The 13,164-nt window shown below is 49.6% G+C and overlaps 2 non-coding genes and 1 pseudogene across 2 annotated transcripts; all 3 read right to left on the bottom strand.

Annotated features, from left to right (window-relative positions):
* On the bottom strand, nucleotides 1-111 carry LOC119351476 (annotated as a pseudogene).
* An 8,660-nt stretch (nucleotides 112-8,771) lies between these two features.
* LOC119351472 lies at nucleotides 8,772-8,968 on the bottom strand. The gene has a single exon (XR_005169963.1). It is a non-coding gene; the product is annotated as a U2 spliceosomal RNA (small nuclear RNA).
* A 1,834-nt stretch (nucleotides 8,969-10,802) lies between these two features.
* LOC119351463 lies at nucleotides 10,803-10,999 on the bottom strand. The gene has a single exon (XR_005169955.1). It is a non-coding gene; the product is annotated as a U2 spliceosomal RNA (small nuclear RNA).
* Between the last annotated feature and the right edge of the window lie 2,165 nt (nucleotides 11,000-13,164).

Raw genomic sequence — 13,164 nt, 5'->3', positions numbered from 1 at the left:
CCACAAAAAATAAATTTAATATCGTTATGGACATGTAGTCCACATATCAGATATTAAACTGATAAGAACAGATACTACACTTGATCTTAGCCAAAAGGCCGAGAAAGGTATGAGTTGAAACAAAGCCTTGCCCCTCATCTTATACCCGTCCGACAGGTTCCGCCGAGCTCCGCAAGCGAGGTGGGACTAATCTGACCTTGAGGGTTTGTGTTTGCAGTTTATTAACGTATTGGCGAAGAAGCCCAGCAGTGCGATAGAAAGCCTCAAAGCCCGTACGTTTAAAGGCCCACCAGTACGGCCTCTCTAGGAGGGAAACACACGGGCTTGTAGTTTGTTGCCCTGAAAAATTGTATTTTTTAGCTTGCGAGTTGTATCTTACAAAAGATAGGATAGAAAGAGAAAAAAGCGTGACTCGTACACCAGTGTTTCCGGTCTGTGCACTTGGTCGGAGCTAGCTTAACACTCTCAGGGCTAAGATTTCCGGTATGTGCAAAGTGCAAACCAACTCTTGCACACCAATATGCGATGACCGGGCACCGCGGCTCGAAATCCCTCACCAGCACGACCTCCCCTTGGACTCCGGCACTTGAGGCACGACGAACACGAGGGAACGTGCTCACGACCATGTACGACGCGACTGTCCCTGCATGCAGAGATTGTTCAAAGAAAGACATGTGAATTTGCTTTAGGTTCCATGGTTCAGAATTACTCCATTCTTGGTCGGGCTGGCGAGAGGGGAGGGCCGAGCAGCCACGTGATAGCTCCATCCTAAACTTCGATTGAATGAAGTCCTTCTGAACTGAAAGTCTGAAACTCGTGATGCCACTGGGAGGATCTGAAAATCCTCATTCATTCAGAGTTGGGAACTGAACAATTCAGACTACTTCGCTAATGCATCGGCTGTGTAATTAAAATGCTTGGTCACAACTATAGTTTCTTTTTTTTTTGAAATTCACTTCCCCACTTTATTAAACTAGATTAGGAAGTTCATCTGAAACAATGCTGAGAACACAATCTGAGGGAGCTACATCCCACGAAACCGAAACTCTATTACATAAATCAAAACGAGCTAGCTCATGGGCCGCTTTATTCGCAGTTCTCCAGAGTCCAGACCCAAGTAGCCTTAAACTCACCCAAATTCTTGGCCATAGTCTTGACCTCTTGCACCATGATTCCCACTGAGGACAAATTCCGTTCGTGATCATTCAACATCCTTGCAACAGTAAGACAATCAGTCTCTAAATGCAGCTTCGGTACATCCCGCTGCAACGCCAGTATCACCGCTCGCCTGCACGCCAGCAACTCCGTCACCTCCGCCGTCGATGTATGTGGGAAAAAACTACATCTGCTCCTCTGAACGCGCCATCTTCATCTCTGAAAACGACGCCCCCACCACCACCCAGCCCCGACCTAGGCGTTGCACCATCGACGTTAGCTTTGAGCCAGCCGGCCTCCGGTGGTTCCCATTTTGCATGCTGGGTCGATCTCGTCAAAACCTCTGGAGTGCCACGAACCCGCTTTCACTCCTCCATGAGAGCCGCTACCGTTCTCGCCACCAGGCCCGCCTCTTCGACTCTCTTTCCATCCCGCGCGTCGTTCCTCGCCAGCCAGATTGCATATAATCCCTGGATCATCGTAGACTTCTCGTCATCCGTAGCATCCGACATCCATTGTTGCATCCATGACGCAAGCAAGGTTTGAGTGCACAGCGATCTAGGTGGGATCACCACCCTCACACCCAATACCGAGCCCAACTCCTTCCAGAAACACATAGAATGATAGCAGTCCCAAAACCTCTGGTACAATGTCTCTTCTCGCCCACACGCTGGACAGAACACGCCGGGCTTGATCCTTCGGCGGAGTAGTTTCGAGCCTACAGCAAGGCGTTTTTGATCAATCGCCACACATGGATCAGTGCCTTACCCGGCGCACTTGTACCCCACAGCGCCAGCCACCCTCGATGGGTTGCCGCCGATGACGACGAGCCAGGCTGTCCTACTCTCGCCCTCTTCTTCTCCATGCACAGGTGATAGGCAGACCTCACTGAAAATTGCCCATTCTTTGTAAAATTCCATGCCAAAATATCTTCTATACCCGGTCCACCAACACAAATTTGCAGAATATCATTGAAATCACCATCTGAAAACATAGTTTCCAATTTGGTTCGATCCCACCCCGTAGCTTCTTCATTGAGTAGGTCGCTCACACGCGTTATCCCCGGCACATACACCTGGCCCAGTTGCCTTAGGCTGCCCTTGCGAGGAATCCAACTGTCGTGATGGATGCGGATGCTAGATCCATCACCCACTCGCCATATGAGCCCTTCCAACAGCAAATCCCGGCCATACAGAGTGCTTTGGAAGGTGCAGGATGCACCACTCGGACAAGTTGCATTGAGAATGGTTCCATGCTCAAAATATCTGGCCTTGAGGACACACGCACACAAAGAGGAGGGGACTTGCTTAATTCTCCACGCTTGCTTTGCCAGTAACGCTTGGTTGAAGGCCCCCATATCACGAAAACCCATCCCTCCATCCTGGTTACTCGCACACATTTTCTTCCACGCAATCCAATGTACCTTTTTCTCACCGTTTGCTTCACCCACCAAAAAGTAGAGGAGATAGATGCCAGGTTCCTGCACAATTTGTTCGTGAGCTGGAAGCAACTCATGGTGAAAATTGGGATAGACTGGAGCCCAGATTTAACCAAAACCTCACGTGCCTTCTTAGAGAGCCCATGTCCCTTCCATCCCGTGACCTTACCCTTTGCACTTTCCCGGGCATATTTAAAAGTTCCCTCCTTGGACCGTCCCACAGCCGGAGGCAGCCCCAAGTATTTCTCGCTCAGAGCTTCAGAATTAATTCCGATGACCGCCTTAAGCTGTTCCTTGTTCTCCTCTGTGCTACCCTTCCCGAAGAAGATAGAGGATTTCTGCATATTAACTTTCTGTCATGATGCCTCTCATAATCCCGCAAAATTATTTTGAGGGTGAGGAGGTTACTCTTGGATCCTTCAAGAAACACATGCTATCGTCCGCAAAGAGGAGATGGGTAACCATGGGGCCAGTGCTCCCGAAAGATACCCCCCTAATATCACCTGAACTCTGTGCATTTTTTAACAAAGCCGAGAAGCCCTCCACATAGAACAAGAACAAATAAGGCGACAAAGGGTCACCTTGTCGAAGCCTCCTCGTAGGCAGAAAGGAACTTGAGATCCCTCCGTTGAGCTTCACCGTAAACCGTGCTGACGTGACACATCTCATGATCATTTGAATCCATGTTGCATGAAAACCGTACCTCTCCATCATCCTCTCTAGAAAAATTCATTCAACCCCATCGTAAGCTTTCATCATATCCAACTTGACCGCACACAGAGGCTTCCTCCTATTCCTCATTCTGATAGCATGGACACACTCATATGCCACCAGTACATTATCCGTGATGAGCCTCCCCGGTACAAATGCACTTTGCTCTTCAAGATCAACACCGGTAGAATTCTTTTTAGCCTATTAGCAAGAACCTTCGTTGCAATTTGTACAACACATTACAGAGAATGATTGGTCTGAATTGAGACATCAACTCCGGTGAATTGACTTTAGGAATCATCACAATAACCGTATCATTAAAACATTGCGGTGTCGCCATTCCGTACAAAAAACCCTTCACTGCCTTGCACACATTCTCTTTTACTAACGACCAGTGTCTCTGGTAGAACAATGCCGGGAAACCATCCGGCCCCGGGGCCTTCGTTGGCCCATCTGAAATAGAGTTGTCTCAATTTCAAGATCAGAGATCATGGCTGTGAGTTTTTCATTCATCTCCTCCGAGACGATCATGTCAATGTGTTGCAACAGATTATCCGCTGCATTTGAGCCCTCGGAACTGAAAAGAGTGGCATAAAAACTCGCAGCCAAAGCACGCATCTCCTCAACAGAAGAACATCGGGTACCATCCTCCCGCAGTAGGGCCTTCACCATATTCTTCCTCTTCCTATGAGATGCACGGTTCTCGAAATACTTGGGTATTATTAACGAGGGGGAAAGGGCTGCAGAACATGTCCAAATTAAGGCCATCCACGACATCACGTCTTTGACAGCTATAGAAAACGTACAGAATATCTTACACAACTACCCATCTGATCAGGCTTATTAATTAGCTGCGGCAATGGGCGACTACAAGGTCATTTCCTTCCACACTGAATTGCCTTGTTAGTGTTAGCTTGACAAGAACCAAGTTTTTCTATAGCTAGTGGACTAATGTTTCTTTTGATGCCGAGGCTGTGATTTCTTTTTTTATTCAAAACATAAAATTAGGGATGCAAACGGGTTGAATTTGAGTGACCTGTCAAAACTTGGCTCGATTTGTATTATTAAACAAGTGTGCTCAGTTTGACTTGACCTAGAGTTTGAATTCTAGGGTTAGCTCATGCTCGGTTCGTAACGACATCGAGTCGGCCATGAGCCATTTTGTAGACAGACAAGATAAACTTGGGAGCTAATGTCAACGTGATTGCATAAATCACAGACAGACAAGGAAATAAAATTATACTAGGCTGAAGATACTTCAGAAGGATTTCCAGGTCAATAAGAGGAACAAAAATGGAGTGCAAGTGCTTGACTTTATATCATTGAATCATTCACTTCCATTGTGATGCCGGTCTCGAAACCCCTCAAAACTTGCAGAGAGTTCTCGAAATCTTCCATCAAGTCATCTTTGCCTGGAGACATATGCATAAAAAGAATGTCATTACAGATTTCAGAATGATGCTCTGTTTCAGATATCGAACTTGAGCATATACACACCAGCCATCTTGGAGACTTGGAATGAAGAATATGCCAGGAATCAACAATGTGCAAGGCAAGGTTCCTGAAAGACTGGGTACCAGAGATTTGCACATTGGTATATAATTTTTCGAGGATCAAGTGACTTGATTAGATTACAACCAGAAACAAGTGATTAGATTAGAGCAGAGTCAGCACTCGGAATCGTTTGTAAGAACCTTCTTTTTTTGTCGAAACTTTCTGGACATTTTTGCTAACATATGTGCATTTGCCGGCTGCTTTCAGGTACCGATCCCTGTATAAAGGATGTTGGAACCGCCAACTCCTCGCGGCAGCTCTCTTCTCCCTCTCACTCAGCTCGCTCTGGCTTGCCGTGGCTACAGCGAAAGGAGGAAGAAGAGATTCAGAGAAGTCCAGACAAAGTTGGTGGACACAATGGTTTTTCCGGCGCTCAAACGCCCCCCTGTTACCTCGAGCACGAACTCGACCGTGTCGCTTTGTTATAATGCCATCAGGTGGCTTTATACCCCGAGCCGGCGCACCGGGCACGCACCCATGCCTCCACTCGCCCCTGATCTTCCCCGCGCTCTCCGCGCACTGACCGCGCCCACGCTGCGCCCGACGCCCGCGTCACACGGCCAGCTCCAACGGCTCGCGCCTGACCAGGCCACCTAGGCTCGCCAACAAACGCGCACACACACACCCTGGTGCACGGACACGCCTGTGCACCCAACGCACGCACACACACACGCCCTAGTCCCCGGACCCGACGCGCCCAGCCAGTCCAGCGCGCGCCCATACCCGCGCTCGACGTGCCCGGCTTCGTCACCGTGGCTTATTCGCCCATCATTCACGCCCTAAGCCGCGGCTCAGAGCTAGGGGCGGAGGTACAGGGTGGCCAGGGTGGGCCGCGGCCCACCCTGGGATTCTGGACTGACTTATATACCTATGCCTATTTAGATGACCCACAGAAAAAAAGAAGCCCAGTTTCATATCTGACCCAATAAGCGCACACAGCACGCACAGAGACAAGCGCACACAGCACGCACAGAGACACACCGATCCAACCCAGTACATCGCGTCCCCGACGGCCGACTCCCAGCCGCTGAGCTGCCCATCCCCGGCTCCCCGCTGCGGCGCTGCCTCGCCGTTCCTCGTCTGCTCGCCGCCTTCGCCGGTCGTCGGCCGAAGCCTAGCCGCGCAGGAGGGCCCTTCCTCTCTTTCCCGCCTGCCTGACCCTCAGGCCTCAGCGGCAACCACGTCCCTTGTGAGTTGCGACCCTGCCCTGTCCCCGGTCGTCTGGCGCCCCTGCAAAGCCGGGGACAGCCGCCCGGTCACCAGTCCGGCAATCCGTCGGCAACAAGTCTGCAGCCCTACCCCAATTAACTTGATTTAAGGTACCCAATTTATCCATCCCCAATTTCTTATTTAGCCGTTTAGGGTTTGCTTTTTTGATGTGCTATATGCTATCTAGTACATGAAGTTCATGACATGAACTGAACACACACATAATTTTGGACATCATTTCTGCCTCAATTAGCCTTATTGATAGAAGATTTTTGAAGAATGTACAGGACCGGAGACATCGCTTCTTTTTCACGAAGAGCCCATGTCGGATGTTGCCGAAGAGCAAACCAGAGATATAATTGGTACTTTGATGACCATGCAAAAGCATAGGCTGGAAACATAGTCTTCGTTAACTTCTCAAGGTATGTTCAGAACTGGAAAATTTAGTAAGATTGTAAGACCATAACGATCTATTTCTATGTGGTATTGGTAACTACTTGGAACGTTCCCATTATATGTCATGTTTGTTGGCAAAAAAAATAAGTTTAGGACCATCCTGGTTTCAAATCCTAGATCCGCCACTGCTCAAAGCAGCCCGGCGTCCTCGACGTCGGCGTCCACCATCAGCGCACGCCCCGCGGCCGGCTCCTTCCGCAGCAGGGGGCACTCCCGCTTGAAGTGCCCTCTGACGCCGCACTTGTAGCATTTGCCGCGACGATTGTCCCCGCCGCCTGATGCCGTGCTTGCCGCGCCATCGTCGTCGTCCTCTCCGCGTGCACCGCCCCGACGCCGCTCGCGCGCACGCCACCGTGCCGCGGTGTACAACAGCTGCGCATCCGTGCCGTCGCCGCCTGCCTGTCCTCCCCGTCCCAGCCGCTCGTCAAACGCCTCCAGGCGCCCGAGCGCTTCCTCGAAGAGCAGCTCCGACAAGTCGCAGAACTGCTCCATCCTGGCGACCGCCGCATACAGCCGATCCGGGACGCAGTCCAAGAGTTTCTTCACCATCGCCACGTCGTCGAGCGTCGCTCCCAGCCCGACGTAGCGCGCCGCCATGCCAGTGATCTTCCTGGCGAACGCGTCCAGCGACTCGTCGCTCGCCATGCGCAGGAGCTCCCACTCCCCCCAGAGTGTGCAGAGCCGCGCCGCGCGCACGCGATCCGCGCCGACGAAGCGAGCCTTGAGGCTGGCCCATATCTTCGCCGCCGTCTTCTTCGTGGCCACCTGCAGCAGAAGGTCGTCAGCGAGCGCCCAGAGCAAATACGCCCGCGCCGGCTTATCTTTCTTGGCGATCACCGCCGACGCAGCGTCCTCCGGCGGCACCACCGCCTCCCCCAGCCTGGCGGCGTCTAGGTCGGCCTCCACCTTGATGGCCCAGGTGATGTAGTTTTCCCCGTGAGCACCGGCGCTGCATGCGCCACCGTGCTGCCCGATCCGCCGGCGTACGGCACGATGGACATCGCCGGCGAGCTCCTTCCTTCACGTGGCTCTGATGCCAATTGTTGGAACCGCCAACTCCTCGCCGCAGCTCTCTTCTCCTTCTCACTCAGCTCGCTCTGGCTTGCTGTGGCTACAGCGAAAGGAGGAAGAAGAGATTCAGAGAAGTTCAGACAAAGTTGGTGGACACAGTGGTTTTTCCGGCGCTCAAACGCCCCCTTGTTACCTCGAGCACGAACTCAGACCATGTCGCTTTGTTACAATGCCATCAGGTGGCTTTATACCCCGAGCCGGCGCACCGGGAACGCACCCACGCCTCCACTCGCCCCTGATCTTCCCCGCGCTCTCCGCACACTGACCGCGCCCACGCTGCGCCCGACGCCCGCGTCACACGGCCAGCTCCAACGGCTCACGCCTGACCAGGCCACCTAGGCTCGCCAACAAACGCACACACACACACCCTGGTGCACGGACACGCCCGTGCACCCAACGCACGCGCACACGCACGCCCTAGTCCCCGGACCCGACGCGCCCAGCCAGTCCAGCGCGCGCCCATACCCACGCTCGACGTGCCCGGCTTCGTCGCCGTGGCTTATTCGCCCATCAAAGGAGGTGTAGAATTGAGCTGGAACGTTGGGAAGAAGAGCTTGATCAGGATGAGGAGCACGGGCTGCTTGGATTGCTCAAGCTATTATTTAATTTTGATTTCAATCTGCCTTGCCTACTTCAGTTTCAGTATTATTTCCCAGTTCTGCAAACTTGCTTTATTTCCCAGTTTGTGACTTATTTTCATTTGTGTTTTGGCAACTAACTTTTCATTCCAAAACATAAAGGTAACAAATCAGTACAATTCTCATTATATGTATCAGAGATAACGTACCTACCATGCTAGTTCGACTCGTGTCGATTTAAAATTCTGTGAGCTACCTTTCGGCTAATTTTTCCAACAATGATACAAAAGGAAGCTCATATATACTCTGGCTCATATATTTTCACGTCCGACTAAAACTTGAGTCATTCTCAAGCTGCTCACAAGCCATAAGCTTTTAACAGAGCCATACTAGCTGGTAAATGTTTTTACTAACCAATACGCTCATAATTCAAAATATATTATCTAAGTAGCCAACAGTTTGCTTGTTTAGTAGACACAGGATTTATTAAGAAAAATTTGATGTATTCAAGTTAATCACTGACAAGCTGATAAGTTATACAAGCCAAAATTAGGCTTAATAAAATCACACACCGAGTAAAAAGGTTAAATTGGTTTTGGTTGGGGTGCACCACACCCGGGCAGTAGTGCAACGCCCGGGGAACACAAGAGGACCCTAGTGGCAAGCCACTATGATGGATCCTCCCCCATAAAAAATAAATTTAATATCATTGTGGACATGTAGTCCACATATCAAATATTAAACTGATAAAAACAGATACTACACTTGATCTTAGCCAAAAGGCCGAGAAAGGTATGAGTTGAAGCGGAGCCTTGCCCCTCCTCTTATACCCGTCCAACTGCCTCCGCCGAGTTGCCCAAGCAGTGAGGGACTAATCTAACCTGGAGGATTTCTGTTTGCAGTTCATCAACATTTTGGAGCAGAAGCCCAGCAGTACGATAGAAAGCCTCAATGCCCGTAAGTTTAAAGGCCCACCAATACGGGCTTGTAGGTTGTTGTCTTGAAAAAAAAAAGGTTGTTGCCCTGAAAATAATGCCTTTTCTCTTGCGACTTGTCTTACAAAAGATAGGATAGAAAAAAAAAGACGTGACTCGTACTACTACGTTCACTTGGTGGGAAGTAGCTTGAACACTCTCAGGGCCAAGATTTCGAGTCTGTGCAAACTAACTCTTGCAAACCAATATGCGATGACCGGGTAACGCGGCTCGAAATCCCTCACCAGAACAATCTCCCCTTGGACTCGGGCACCCGAGGCACGACGAACACAAGGGTGAACGTGCTCACGACCATGTACGATGCAACGGTCCCTGCATGTAGAGATTGTTCAAAGATGAACATGTGGATTCGCTTCAGGTTCCATGGTTCAGAATGAATCCATTCTTGGTCGGGCTGGCGAGACGGGAGGGGAGAGCAGAAGGGCCGAGCAGCGACGTGATTTAAACTTCGATTCAACAAAGTCCTTCTGAACTGAAACTGAAAATGTTCATTCATAGTTGGGAACTGAAGAATTCAGAGTACTTCGCTGATGCATCGGTTGTGTAATTAAAATACTTGTTCTGAAGTCTGAACTATAGTATTATTAACCAGGGGGGAAGGGCTGCAGAACATGTCCAAATTAAGGGCATCCACGACATCACGTGTTGCACAGCTATAGAAAATGTGCAGAAAATAAAATTATACTAGGCTGAAAATACTTCAGAAGGATTTCCAGGTCAATAAGAGCAAAACAAAAAACAGAGTGTGCAAGTGCTTGCCTTTATATCATTCACTTCCGTTGTGATGCCGGTCTCGAAACCCCTCAAAACTTGCAGAGAAGTCTCGAAATCTTCCATCAAGTTCATCTTTGCCTGGAGACAGATACGTAAGAAGAATGTCATTACAGATTTCAGAATGATGCTCTGTTTCATATATCGAACTTGACCATATACACACCAGCCATCTTGGAGACTTTGGGATGAGGAATAGACCAGGAATTAACAACACACCAGCCATCCGGAAAGACTAGATACCAGAGATTTGCATCAGAAACCGGGTGTCATAAATTAACCGAAAACTCTCACAAAAAAGAGGGAATGAACTACAAAATGGTAGCAGCAAGAGCAAACTTAAGTAATATGATAGGTGTTTGGTTGCATTACCTAGTACTGCCAGCAAGCTCCAAGGAACAAACATGCCTAGCACATAGGCCAAGAAGATATCAAGGGTGATAGATAACTTGCAGATGCTACAGCAATTTTGCACAATAGCAGTCAAAAAGTTCAAATCACCTCCTTCCACATGTGTGTTGCCCCGTTAGCGGAACAAGAAAGTATTTCTATAGCCGGTAGACCAATGAATTTATTTTATCTGATGCTGACGATTTCCTTTTTCATTCCAAAACATGAAAGTAGGGATATAAACGGGTTATATCGGGGGATGGGGCGAAATTTCACGATCTCAAAACGGCAGCAATTTTCACTCTATGTACCAAAAGTAACATGGCTAACATAGTACTTCAATTTCCAAGATACTCCCTTGACAACTTAAACACTGAAACACTTGGCTCTACTTAAACACTGATTTCACAATTCATTTAAATTGAAATTTGAACAATAAGATTTGGTCAAGTTAAAAGCTTATTTTAGTTTTGGTTGGGGTGCGCCACACCCGGGCTATAGTGCAACGCCCAGTGAACACGCGAGGACCCTAGTGGCAAGCCACTATGATGGATCCTCCCCCATAAAAAATAAATTTAACATCGTTGTGGACATGTAGTCCACATATCAGATATTAAACTGATAAGAACAGATACTACACTTGATCTTAGCCAAAAGGCCGAGAAAGGTATGAGTTGAAACACAGCCTGGTCCCTCCTCTTATACACATCCGACCACCTATGCTGAGCTGCGTAAGCCGTGTGGGACTAATCTAACCGTGAGGTTTTCTGTCTAATTTCAACTAGCTTGATTAACGTTTGGGCCCAGAAACCCAGCTAGAAGATAGAAAGCCTCAAAGCCCACATGTTCAAAGGCCCAGTAATGCGGCTTCGGCATGATACACGACAATTCTGGCTTGTTTTTTCCTTCATGAAGGTTTCTGCGTATGACAGACCACTGTATCTCCTCCAGGTTCCTCTCATAATCCCAATTGTCTCCGGCACCCGAAGAACCACCACCATGTACGACGTGGTAGTACCTGTAGAAATTATCTTTAAAGATGATGAACATGTGAATTTGCGTCTGGTTTCATGGTTCAGAATTAGTCCTTGGTCAGAAACTCAGAACCTCGACTGAACGAAGTCCTTCTGAACTGAAATCGTACCGAAAGGCCTCCAGCTGAGCGGCAGGTTCACCATCATCGTCTTCGTGAAGGAAGTGGGCATGGTGGCGAGCGTCGCCGTCGCGAAGCTCCCCGCGAAACTCTTGATGCAGACAGGAAGGATTTGAAAATGTTTGTTCAGAGTTGGAACTGAATAATTCGGAGTACTTCGCTAATGCATCGGTTGTGTAATTCAAATGCTTGTTCTGAATTATAGTAGTATTATTAACGAGGGGGGAAAGTCTGAAGAAAATGTCCAAATGAAGGCCATCCACGGCATCACGTGCTAGACAGCCATACAAAATGTCCAAAATGTCTTGCGTGACCAGCGATCTGATCAGGCTTAGATGCGGCAACGGCCTGGCGATGACAAGGTCGCTTCATTCCACATGCGCATTGCCTGGTTAGCGCGAGAAGAACCATGTTTTTCTATAAATGGTGGACCATTTTTATACGACGTTGACAATTTATTTTTGTTCATTCCAAAACATGAAAGTAGGGATGCAAACGGGTTGAATTTGATTGACCAATCTAAACTTGGCTCAACTTGTATTATAAAACAAGCGAGCTCAGTTTGACTTGAGCTAGAGTTCGAATGCAAACAGAGAAGGCTTGGAGCTAGGGTTCGTGCTCGGGCGGGACAGATCTATGCCCAAGGCGGATCGGAGCTGGACAGCTGGTGCTTGGGGTAGGTGAGGTTGGGCTCGGCGCGGGATGTGCTCGCGAGTGGCGTCTTCCTCTCGCTGGTGCAGTGGGAGTTGGTGGTGGGCGTGGCATCGCTACTTGTGTTGTCGGATCGCCGCCGAAGGCCAAGGACATGGCGTTGTGCGTGCTCACCTGGGCAAAGGCCGGAGGGCTAGGGTTACGACTTGCTCAACAACGGACATTGGTTGTCCTCGATTCGTGCCCCCTTGTCCACCGGGGCTGGCTGGAGATGCAGGTGTGGGCACTTCCTACGGTGGAGGCGCTAACCCAGAATCGATGGCTGATGCAAGGCTAGGAGTGGATGGAGGTGTCCACTCTTCCAACTGTGGTGGGTGTGCTGTGAAGTGGACGGATGGCGGTGTTTCAGACCTGCAGGTACTATGGCGACGGTGGTGGCTTCCCTCTTGGTCGTGTGGGCGGCGAGGGGGTAGCGTCAGGTGGCTCAGGCTCGTCGTCTGTCGTTGCCAGTGGCGACGCCCAAATCCGGATTTGGGAGTCTGGGATCGTCACAGTTATCGTGGTGTGACACGGTTGAGCTACCGAGCGGAAGCTCCACGCTTTGTGCCGATTGTGGCGACGCTCACGAGCACCACTCTCTTCTTAATTAAAGACGTCGTTGTGGTTCTCCTCTTCGTGTCAGGGTTCCGGGTGAAAGCTCATGTCCGCTTTGGACTCGGCGGCAACGACGCTTCACGCCGTCTTTCCCTCCTGAAGGCTTTACCGTGGAGCTTAGGTGTGCTGGGGCGTAGCGTGGTGTTGTATCTAGTCCTCCCTATGTTCTCTTCGATAGCGTAGTTGTGTGTGTTCTGTGTGATCAGGTTATCCTGGGGCATGCTTTGTAAGAGGGTTGCCTCTCCATTTTGTCTTGTGTACTTTGTTCGGTTGTTTATTTATATATAAAGCAGGCAAAAGCCTGTTTCAAGAGTTTGAACTCCAGAGTTGGATCATACTCGGTCAGTAACAACCTCGAGCCCATCATGAGTCATTTTC

The sequence above is a fragment of the Triticum dicoccoides genome, chromosome 1B (assembly GCF_002162155.2).
Source record: "Triticum dicoccoides isolate Atlit2015 ecotype Zavitan chromosome 1B, WEW_v2.0, whole genome shotgun sequence".
Lineage (NCBI taxonomy): Eukaryota > Viridiplantae > Streptophyta > Magnoliopsida > Poales > Poaceae > Triticum > Triticum dicoccoides.
Note: the sequence above shows the minus strand (reverse complement) of the source record. Positions and strands in the feature narration are given on the sequence as shown.